The following is a 12511-nucleotide window of genomic DNA, read 5'->3' on the forward strand; positions in this document are numbered from 1 at the left end:
AGCGTCAGGAGATTGCACACTAATAGAGAAAAAACTCCTATAATTATCATGAACCACAGTAGTGGTTCATGGTAGAGTTTTATGTCAAAATCTCAATAGAATGCCAAACAATAAAACACCTTAGAAAACATCACCAATAGCTATTAACAGAAGTCTTAGAAGTTAATTTGTAAAACTAAAATGATGAAATCAATGAAAGTACTTACACCACTCCTTTACTATATATACGTACTTTCCCACATCTTACGCGTAGTTAGGTGGTTCTTTCACACTTCTTTTGGTGAGATGGTCTTGCATCATGCCTTTTCTTATGTGACCACATATTGAATCACCAACTCTGTACCCTTTATGTTCCTGTTATAGATACACACTGATTGAAGCCATGTGTTCGTGGTTAATTTCTCTCTAACCATTGGGCACCATATATAATCATGTTATTTAGTTCAGATTGACTGAATCACAGTGTTTTGTTGACATCAATAAAATTTAAGAAAAGAATACAATTGTCTTGGTGATATATTGAATCTATCACCATAAGAGTTTAAACAGGCATGATTTGTTACATCAGAACAAGTTGTCAATGTCTTTAAACTAATTGAGAAAGAACCAACCATATATAGTCTAGGTGCTGCACGTGTAATGACAGTGTTGTAACTTTTAAATTCGTACAAAATCCTTGTAAGAGCTAATAAAATTCAGGGTGATCTCAGATGCAATAAAAACTGAAGGATTCAACAGAGATAGCTTAGATCATTTAGTACACCTTACACTTACTAATAAACATGACAGTATATTAACTTAAAGGTGGAATTACCCTTCAAACTGGGAATTAAAGTATAAAGAACAGAATACAGAAAGAACGTATAAATTTAAAGTCCCAGTGTATAGATATTTCAGTTATATACGCATGTGCTTTTTGTATGCAAGTACGTACAGCACTGTTGTCATGGCTATAACAAAAAAAACATAACGAGGGTGTGTGCCTTAATATAATGTGACAAATGCTTTGTCATGTGACGGCAATAATGTAAAGACTGCATATTATAAGGGTGGGTGATATCTTCATAAACAAATATTGATAATTTTTGGGATGTTATTTTGATTACTAATATTGCACTGTCTCTTGAATAACTCATACCTAGTCCATATCAACTGACCTGCCTGTCCAATTTGCTTTAGAATGCTGATTTATTTCATAGTAGCTGGTAGTCCAGCAATACCTAGTATTTTGTGCCTGAACTGTACCCATGATGTTTTTTGTACAAGATGTTGCATCATACTTACAAAGGTAACAGCAACTATAACACATTGTGCTTGTTACAGTGTATCTCGATATCATTAATGCACATTGATATCAGTAAAATATTGAATGTCTTGACATATTTCCTACCCCTATAACCCATACACAACAGGCAGACCTGTTATAGACCTGCTACAGACCATAATATGTCAAACACCTGCAACAGATTTGTTTTATAACAACATAGTTCTCACAGAGCTGTCTCCAACTTACACTACCTGTTGAAACTATGTGCAAACTTTGTAGGATACAGGTCAAAGGTTTACCACAGGTCATGAATTTAAAACCACTGTACATACATGGCTTCAACAACAAAGAAAGATTTCAAACAAAGAAGCTAGTTTCTGTTTTGCAACAGTAGAAGACAAAGTGATTGATACTGAACTGATCTCTAGATGTATATTTTATTTATGCTTAAAAAGAAGATTTATGAAGGAAGAGCAGGCTTTCTAACAGGCTTTTCATGGAAGATAAATCACTGACAAAAGTTGTCTTCATTATGAGGACACTAGTAAGTTGTTACTGTAGTGCTTACACTAGTAACTATGCATGTTAGTAGTCTGACACCTTATATCCTATGGAACAAACTTCTCTTCCATATAATGCACACCATAGATGTTTGACTCAAAGTTTATTGACACAATTCGAAGCTGTGGGGTCTCTTTCAAACCAAGAAAAATGGTGAATACGAGTTAACCTCATTGGTTGGAAATGATAAAAGAAAGCTACTTGAGAAGTTGCCAAAAAATTAGTGGATTGTCAAGTAAAAGATTGTTCAAATGATGTCAAGGCACTTTAGGAGGTAATCATACATTGAGCTGCTTTCACACTATTATTTATTATTCTAGGGCTTTGCAAATCTGTATGACACTATTAAAGGAAGCCATGTGTCAGTATAAATACAGCTAGAATTGAAAAGATTGTAAGAATTGTATCAGTGATATATAAAAGTAACTAGCATATAATGAGTAGTCTAATATTATACGTACATGTAGCTATGTACCTGTAACATGGGTTAACCCGCTAGAGGCAATCCTGTGACAATGAATTACAGGCTAAAGGGCTTCTGGTACTGTATATGGATAGAGAGTACCCACACAAAAACCTACAGGTACATGCACTGCCATAGTCTTGTGCCCAGTCTGGCCAGTGCAAATAGCGCAAACACTGTCTGGTGACATTGCTAGAGTTACTTGGACCCAGAAGTTCAATCTAGCTAAAAAATAGGATGAGGAGTTGCATAATTGTTTACAAACAGTGGAGAATCATTTGAAAATGGCTAGAAATAAAGCAAAACTCAAATTAGCACGACTGAATCACCCCTTGTAGTGATGTTCCTCCCAAGTTGGCAAGAAAAAAATTTCCTCCAACAACCGTCTGTTGCCTTATGGACTAACGTGCTAGAATGATCCTCAGATATTGGGTCTGCAGGGGTGTCTGATGATCCTTTACTCTTGGTAGTAACAGTAGTAGTGGTACTGTAATTGTAGTAGAGTTTATTTTGCCTTTGTGTTTGCTTATAATTTCTAATGGATTTACTTGAGGTACGTAATCTCCCCATACATTGTATCTTGTAAGGGTAGAGAAGATATTTAGTTTCTGTTAAACATCGAGGCATGATTCTTTGGTTTAAAATGGTGAGGTCAGAAAGGACTTGACAACCACCTCTTAAACAACCTCGGGGAGAACTTATCACAAAACGGCTTTAAATTGCCTGCTTTTTGATCAACTTCCAATTCATGCAATTATGCATCTCATCGGTTGTGATGGGCCAGCCAAAATTTTGAACTTCCGGGCCCAAGAAACTCGAGAAATGTCACCAGACATTGTTTGCGCTATTAGCACAGGCCCGCTGGGCACGAAACTACAGAACTTTGTGGTCGAGATACCCATGTGTGGGCATCAAGTTGCCCTCAAGCTGTCAAGTTCTGTATGCTTATTCAATCCTTAGAATTTCTGTAACCGAGTCAACATTTAATACAGATAAGATATTACCTCTTCGTACGTATTCTAGAAGACTATTATACAAGTTAGTAAAAAAGTTAATTACAGCTTAATTTGTATTTTCTACAAAGTTATTTAACAGGACACTAAAGAAATCTTTTTGCTATAAAGTGGTAAAAGTCAGACTACTGTTCAACCTATGTAAGTAAGTAACAACTACTCCACTACTGAGTCATCATGGCACATGTACGTATAGAGCAAGGATAATTGCACCCAACTGGAATAACTCATCAGGATTGCTGTTTCTTTGACAAAACTAACTCATACTTCTCCTAGCAGAAACTCATTGTCTTTCTCCTTGCAATCATTTATAAGTGCATGCACTTAACAACCAGAGTCTATGGATGGATTTTGTGCAGTGTATACTCATGTAGTCAACCAGAATACATTATCATGATATTGTACATATCACGTAAGTGAGACCAAATGAAATTGTTGATTGGTGCACTCTAAACTACTGAAGTAAATCCACTGAATGATAGCACTATCATCATGGATGATTGTCTACTTGGTAATTACACATTGTTCTTTTCTGTATTTATGTGCTGTCCTCTGCAGATACTTCGAAAAAATGGAGTCAAGCATAGGAGCTCCTTCTGTAGGACGAACACTGAAAGCAGGCTGATAAATAATATCATTGTAGAAGCCATTGTTTGTGCATTGTGGTTAAACAAATCTGTATAATTTTGTGGTAAATAAACCAGCTTCAGTTCTTTCACAGGTCTGTGACCAAATTACTGTGCTGCCGCAGACATGTGGCAGCTAAGCAACAGTTTCAAATACAGACCTGTCATTACGTTGAAACAGAGTCTACTGTAACAGGCCTGTAACAGATCTACCTGTTCCGTATGGGAAATAGTGTATGTGTGTGCTACTGTGCATAAAACTTATTACAATACAGTGTAAGTATGTGATTGGAATGACTGACTCTAATCTAAAAACAAATAGTACCAGGGAGTTCTTTTCATGATACTTTTCCATGGGAACAGTAGATGATAATTATAGATGTATATCTGTATTCATAGCATCATAACTTAGCAACTGTTATAGTTATTGATTCACATTTTAAAGATCATACTCAGGACCACCACTGCTTATCCTAGCTACATAGCTAAAAAGTAATTACATACATATGAAATAAGCATGTTGAATACTTTCATAAACCAAGAATAGCAAGTAGCCAAGCCCAAGTATGATGTGACAAGCTCCTTTGTCAGTGTTAAGTCAAAACACAATTGTCTGGTGGTACTCCAACACTCATGAATCATTTACGTAGGTATGACTGTTGACCATTTAGAGGTTTTTCAAATATTAGAACTCTCAAACACCATAGGAGAAAAATCCATTTCTCAGCAGTCTAGTATTAAGGAAGTTATCACACATACTTACACAAACTATAATTCTTCTTATTGGTACAGCAAACTGTGGTCAGATCAAATTAATTATTTATATTTCGGTGCAGTATTATAAAGAGTTTTTTGCTGTATGAACCAACTTTCTTTCTACTGATACATACCTACCACACAAAAATAGTAGCTCAAGAAGAGCATAAAAATTAAAATAATAATTGGTTACAATTCTCTATACATGTGTAGGATATGTTAACAAGTACAGGTATAACAACCTTCTTTTTAAAACTATAGTCACTATATACAGTGTATGTATTACATACACATGGTACTTTTTATTCTACAAAACAAGGGATATTTTTATGGAGCTAAATCTGATGTGAAACTGTCAACAAAGCACAGTTGCCAGGATTAACATATGTACTGTGATGATGTTCATGAATCATCATGTGGGTATGACAGTTGCAAACATTTCAAACATTAACATGTTTTATATACAAGAAATCAATCTATCCACTGGGATAGTATTAGACTTACAACAGTTTTCTACACACCATCACAATATATACATACATATTGTGATAACTACAAAATACAAATCCTGCATTTTGTCTACTTTTATTCTAGATCATAGCTGTGCATATACAAATATGTATTAGAAGTGAAGAAATTGTTGCATAGCAATTAGCCTTAGCGAGCTCCCCCACCATATGAGAACAGCAGTGTTGTTATGGTTTTGCTTGTTTGTCAAAGGAAAGTGTAGGCAAAACATTATAACAAAAAAGCCACCTAAGTGCTAACCAAGCAATGTTACTATGTTAGTAACCATGAAGTACTACAAGTTTCACCTGTACTTTTTATTCTGGCCTATCAAAAATGATAACTGGCAGCTTTGTGTAACATTTGTACAGCTACATGATGCTGCTGTGTGTTGGTATAACAAGTTCGTCAATATAAAAATCTATCTTTTTATTACTTCAATTCCTTCTACATATCATAGATTATTAATCTAACACACATGTGATATTAATAATGTTGTTCTTTACATGATTAATGACTAGTCAATCTGTACAAGCAAGCAATAACTACTTAAACAAGGTTTTTCCCTACGATGGTATACATGCATTCACCTAGTTTGTAGTCTATTGACAAAAATTAAGTTTGGGTTGGACACAGTACCTGTTAGGTGACTTGTTTATTCAACTTATGATAACTACCAATTGGTTGCTAGGTGAAAGTATATTAAAAGAAAACAAGAAAATGAGCATGAATGTTCTAAAGTGACTTCCCCTCTACCCACAACGCAAAATCTATTTACTTTACCATATTTAGCATGCATTTCTCAGTTACGGCCAGTTATGGGATATAGACAGCAAGCTAATCAGACTAAAAAGGTTTCACTGCGCATAAACTATGTGCAAAATAAGTGAATAAAACTACAAAAGTCTCCACTGTAATTCATCCATGTTAATTACATAGTCTGTATAACAGTGGTTAGTTGTGATGTACATACTTCCAAAGTTCGTTGAAATTAAGTCCCATTTGTTCCAGGATATATAGTAAAAAAAAGAAGAGGTATGTTCTTTTCGTGATAATACTATGAATCCATCAATATGTGCTATGATTATCAAGGAATTTACATTTCAGGGTATAAAATATTGAGGTTTTACACTATATATATATATGACGAATATGACAGTGCTGGTGCATGCAAAATTTGTGTGTCCATGCGGGTGTCCACCCTGCCAGCCTCCTTGTGGTGGACATGGTAATGTATCATTATTGATTATGGCAGCACCCTTGAATCTGTGGTGTGGTGGAGACCAGGTACACAAGATCAGGGGGCTCCCCTTGCAAGACAATAAGAGAGCCTTACATTGTGCATACACCATCCTTTGCATGAGGTGGATTAAGTCTGCAATTGTCTATGGCCTATCCACCCTCCTGGGGGTCCTCTCGCTTGGCCTAAATTGCAGAAAAGGTCATTCACCACCCCCTAGCTAGGTTAGGTCTCTCACCTGTAAATGGGTTATTCAGCATCCCCTGTCTGGGTGAGTGTGCACCTGGTTGGAGCAGAGATGATGATTTCCAGACAAGCAGAAGAGTGTGTGTGTGTGTGTGTGTGCGTGTGTGTGTGTGTGTGTGTGTGTGTGCTTGTGTGTGTGAGAGGTTTTTGTGACAAGTGGTAATTAATTAGCCAAATACTACAATAAGGATAAAAATTGTGAATTTGATTATGTGGCAGGTGTATGAATTTGTTTGTGGATTTATCAATGGTCCAACATAGGCATAAGTCATGTACACAAAAGCCTTAAAACTCCAAACATACACTTTGTTCTGCTGTATACATCCCATCTTGATTTTGTTCCATAGAAAATCCATTGAACTTGAGGTATATTATAATATTCACTTTAGGCTGATCCGCCCCTGGTTTTCGCATATTCCATTGTTCGTCTTCAGCGTTTAGAAGTGGGCTGCAGGTGCCCTAAGGGTACTTACTAGCAAGACTCCATAAATCCAACCATAGAATGTGCAGAAATCAAAAATATGTCAGTCCAGTAGTCCAGTCCAGTGTTCCAGTCCAGTAGTCCAGTCCACTGCAGGGCCGGATCCGGGGGGGGGGGGGGGGGGGGGGCTTTGGGGGCTGAAGCCTCCCCCCCCTTCATATTTAGGCTTTACTTGATCAATATGCTGAGTATTATAATGAAATTTTGTCTTAGCATAATTACATGATCACTAACAATGCAAATACTCATAAACCCACCTTATTAACATCTTTCCAATGCATTATCAGTGGATTTATGCTAAAGTTTATGCAACAAGGACCCGGATCAGCATTGGAGGTGGACAAGATCGAGATACTCTAATAGAGCAGTCAGCTAACTACTCTAATAAAACGTTCACTGAAAACATGTAGTTGATTCTGATATGGAATTTTTCCAAATCTACCTGCACCTATACATACAATGAAGTGCATTGGTTTGTTTAAAGGGCTTCATTCATCTACTTTTGTAGTTAATATGTATGGCAATACTTAATTCAGGTGCACAATTTCCATTGAAAATGCTCTCAGATTCAATCTTGTATTGTTAAATTCCTAAATTTTCCACTTTCAACATTCTTATTCTAACATGCACATTTTCAGTGTTGTGCAATTGTGAGAGGGGTGCATCATGTACTTGGTTGTCTGTACCTACCCAAACTTTTCCATTAGCAAAATGCTTCAGAGAACCATACCTATAATCTAAAGGCGGTATATAAAATATCTACAGGTAGAAAATATTATGAATTTTATGTGGAAATATCTCCAAATTGCAGTATTTCAGTATCTATTTTTCAAAATTTTCCTGGGGGGGCATGCCCCCAGACCCCCCTAGTTCCAGCATGCTTCACATGCTGGGAAGTGCACTTTGCACACCTCTACCCAAGAGATTAGTACCTTGAGTTAGCCCCCCCCCCCCCCCTATTATAAATCCTAGATCTGCCCCTGCACTGAATAGTAACCCCCTACATGCATAGCTATAATAACCAGTCTACAAAGTTATTACTACAGATTTATTGACTTTGATGCCATTGAAACTATTTCTAAGCCCACACCATTATCCACACTAATAATTTACAAATGCCACACCCTTTTCACACCTATACAGTGAAACCTTGTCAATAGGACCACCTTTTGGACCCACATTAAGTGGCCCTATTAACCACATTAATCTGGCCATAAACAAAGTGGCCTTATTTTCAAGGTTTTCAACAAATCAACACCCCGCTATAGTTGCTGTAACAGCTATATGCGTATACTAGTAATGATACAGGTTTCATCATAATGCACAGATAGGATTATTCATGACCTGAGGCATAATGGCTGCTTAAAGCAAGAAGCAAATTGCTAAACTATTGACATAGCTTTTGGCAGGTATTCAGGAGCAGCAACGTTTGTAGTGATACGTTGACTTTCTGTTCAGCTGGCCCCTTTATTAAGGGAATATTGTGTTAGTTTTACCAGTTTGTTCCTGCAGTATGTGGCCACTGGCTTTTAATGAGGTGGCCCTATTAACAAAAATTAAATCAATGGAATAGTATGGAAGATACATCTGGACTTTCTGAACCAGGCCATTATAACAAGGTGGCCTTATTAATGAGGTGGCGACTAATTGAGGTTTAACTGTACTTAGTTAACTATCATTTGTTCCTTACAAGCCATAGCCCTGAAGCTTTTCTTTTTAACTTTTTGATACAGCAGTCACCCTTCAGCTACATATTACTTCACTTTCATATATCACTCACTCATTTCTCCACTTTTCTGTGTTCATTGCTATAACTGTAATTTTCTTGGTATGTACATTTAAACAAGAACTTATAACATTGAAACTTAGTATAAAGCTGACATCACACTTATGACCCTTGTGTATATAGATGTCTTGCTAGATTTTTTATCATATATTATACATGTGGAGGACGCACACTAATAGAAGAATAATTATTAGGCATGAGGCTATTATGCTCCAAAAATTGAGCATTATGCTTTTGAGCAGTGCTCAAAAAATCACCTATTATGCTTTTGAGAATTGCCCATTATATTATTCCCAAAATTATGCCACCATAATTGGTTGATAATGCCAGTTTATTGCTGTATCATACCATTTTCGTTGATATTTAAGCTTCAAATAGTCTCGAATTCTTTAGCTGGTTGCTGTATTAGAGTATTTCATTTCAATGTGACTGCTTTAGTAGAGTAAATAATAGTCAGTGAGACAGTGACTGTTCTATTAGAGTTTCTGATTGCTCTATTAGAGTATCTCGATTTTTTAATGGAATTGTGCAATCTGCAGATTTTCCTACTGGTAAAGCTTTATAATCACCTCAAAATGCTAACATAATTCCTGATTCCCACACATACCTATTATGCCCGAAATTATGCCGGCATAATCGCCGCATCCCTAATAATTATTGACTTGGCTACTTTGACTGTTTTATTAGTGTCACAAGTGAAGACTACTGCCATGCATAATATTGTTACTATTTAATCATATTGGTTCATTAATTGTGCTCATTACACAAGTTGGCTTTTGCATTAGCCTCATCTTTACGTTTGTTTCATATGTACCTTGATATGTAGTTTCTCTAAGCTGTAGGAAAATTTAACACATATAAGCACAGGGAATTAAATTTGGTGGTTGATGAATTTTCACTGAAACCATCAAATTTAAATTTGCCAAATATCCGGCTTGCTAAAGAGATCAAAAACACACAAAGTTTATACTGACGAAGATCTAGCTACAATTGGAAGATACCTATGCTAGCTAGCTAGCTACTGAGCATGGTCCCACAGATTCAGTCAGACATTTCTCTGTACCTTCAAATTGTTTCGTATGTGGGCACCTGTACTGAGACCTGTTTGTTATTACTGCTGTACACCAGTAAAGTGTTCTCCAAGTAACTATCCTACTGATGCATCCAGTGGCATAGCCAGGAAAAAAAATTTACTGAGGAAAAGTTTATACATTGAGTCATTGACTTAATTGAGAGGGTCTGCTTCTGACTCAACTGATTCACAAATACTTTTAAGTATGGTTGGTACAGCATTTGCAGGTTAATTATCTGGTTGGATGGAAGAAAGACTCTGAGCGTTTTTCTACATGCCATAAATAATGCTCCAGCTTAGTTAATGCTATGGTACACCATGCTTCAATTATTAGACTAGTTTAATTGCATTCAACACAACTTACTCTGGAGATATTTTGAGTGGTCAGGTCATCCATGGACTGCAATGGAGGTCATAGTCATGCACACTATACTTTTTATTGATGTGATGTTTAAGTCAGAGATTATCTCTTTCATGCGATGCTCAACTGCATGTGCTAAGCATGTCAAGCTAGGGAGCCTGGAGGCATGCTCTCTCAAGGAAAAGTTTGAAAATATATGCTTTGAAATGGCATGTGGTAGCTATATTTTTGATTGTAACTGCTAATGCATATGACATGCATGATCAATTAGCTCAATGCAATACCATGCAGTTGACTCATTGGAACTTTTGAGACAATTAACACAAATGTAAATGATTTAGACCAAGCAGTGTAATGAAAACAGTGGCTATAATCTGTACTGAATGCTCTATTAGAGCTGAATGCTCTATTAGAGTATATTACGATGAATGCTCTATTAGAGTATATTACGATGACTGCTCTATTAGAGTATCTCGATCTTTTTACAACTGAATTCAACTGAGTAGCTAAAAAGTGATCCAGCACCGTGTCACCATGGGCTCCAGCCCTGCTTAGTACTATTATGCCATAGATTCTATTATGTGTGGTACAGTAATGCTGTCTAGTAACGTTTGAGTAGAAAATCTGGTGTGCCAAAACTTAGGCCTGCTCAGCCTGTTGTTGAGCATTTTTAGCCTCGGTTGCCTCAATGGTAGCTACGCCAGATAGCTACTGTAGTTACATTTGTATCTTAATAGTGCATGGTCTTGGCCTTGGATGCAGCTATAATCGTAATAAGCTATAATTGGCTATATCGTGCCATGACTATTGCTGAATGCAGTCATGATCAGTGCATGATTAGCGCGGGCCCTGCGAGAAAAAGGAACCGTTAACTTCAAATGGACAAGTTATTTGATTCAAAAAATATTTTTCCTAGCTAATAGATTGAGTTGTAGTTCATATTGGATAGTAGTATACCCTTACAGTGTATTAGTTTTAACATTGAAATTAACCTTTGAGATTGAATTTTGATTAAGGTGACAGATTATACTACAGATTGGGACGGGCTTGGGTTCGATCCCTGAAGTGTGTAACTTTCTTTTCGTTCTTGACATGATGTGACTGGATCTGCAAGAAGCCCACATGTTAGCGCATTTTTTGAATTCTACTTTATTAGCTATATTTTCTTTATCTCAGCATGGTCAACCAAAGTTTCAGCTCTAGAAGCCAAGAACTTTTGAAGTTATGGTGCTACAAATAACAACAGAAAGATTGATTTGTACATGCAGTAACAATACAGCAAATAAACTACAGGCGTGTGATTAAATGGTCATAACTTATGAATGTAGTCCTGTACGGAGATGCAACTTATATCACCACAATACATAGCAGTGTCCATATTTTTATGTAAAGCAGCAAACACACGCACCAACTGTGGTATGCAAAAGCTCTAGTGAATTAGGAAAAAAACACACACATACATCAGCCAGCACCTGTGAATACACCTATCAATGTAATGCCCTACTACCACTGGTACAGGCTGAGGCCTGAGGGTGGGAGAAGGTCGTGGTTGGTGGGGGAATTGACTGCTAAGTTTCCCCGAGGTGGTGGGAGATTTGTAATTGTCTAAGAAGCACACCAATGCATGCAGCTTTTCATGGATCTGACTTACTATTTGTAACACTAAAACCTGCTTGAAGTAACGTGCAACCAGAATGGCTACTCTGTAACAGATCATGTACGTATGCTAGTGATGTACATAGCCCCACTAACCCCGGGGTTTCGCTACTGGGAGATTTGTCGGGGGTATGTGGGGGTTTGTATCGCCAGTACTTTTCCTGGGGCAGTAGGTGAGGAATTAGTCTCGCGTAGCCAGACCCTTTTCTTTCTTTTGTGCGGGGGGCGGGAAAGAAAAGCCGGTTGCAAATTACTGCTCTAGAAACCCTTCAATGTTGTGTATGTGGTGGTACCATCAACATCATGGTCTCCATGGATCAGTCCAATCATTAATTTGGTAGACTAACATGTAGCTGCTTCACTTAGTTTCCTAAACATCATGTCAACTAACTAATTAAAAACAATAATCAGTAATTCAATAATCATTTTGACTGCTGTTCAGAGTCAGTGTAGCAGCTACTATAGTTGCAGGCATT

General features: G+C 37.0%; 1 long non-coding RNA gene across 13 annotated transcripts; it reads left to right on the top strand.

Annotated features, from left to right (window-relative positions):
* The first annotated feature begins 1585 nt into the window (after positions 1–1585).
* On the top strand, positions 1586–4261 carry LOC136246854 (uncharacterized). 13 transcript variants are annotated; one of them, XR_010696869.1, is made up of 6 exons: positions 1587–2102; positions 2149–2222; positions 3252–3329; positions 3376–3449; positions 3501–3815; positions 3863–4258. It is a non-coding gene; the product is annotated as an uncharacterized lncRNA (long non-coding RNA). The 13 variants fall into 13 exon arrangements; XR_010696873.1 differs by having other exon boundaries at positions 3387–3449; XR_010696868.1 differs by having other exon boundaries at positions 1588–2102; positions 3376–3445; positions 3863–4257.
* The last annotated feature ends 8250 nt before the right edge of the window (positions 4262–12511 follow it).

Source organism: Dysidea avara, chromosome 2 (genome assembly GCF_963678975.1).
Source record: "Dysidea avara chromosome 2, odDysAvar1.4, whole genome shotgun sequence".
Lineage (NCBI taxonomy): Eukaryota > Metazoa > Porifera > Demospongiae > Dictyoceratida > Dysideidae > Dysidea > Dysidea avara.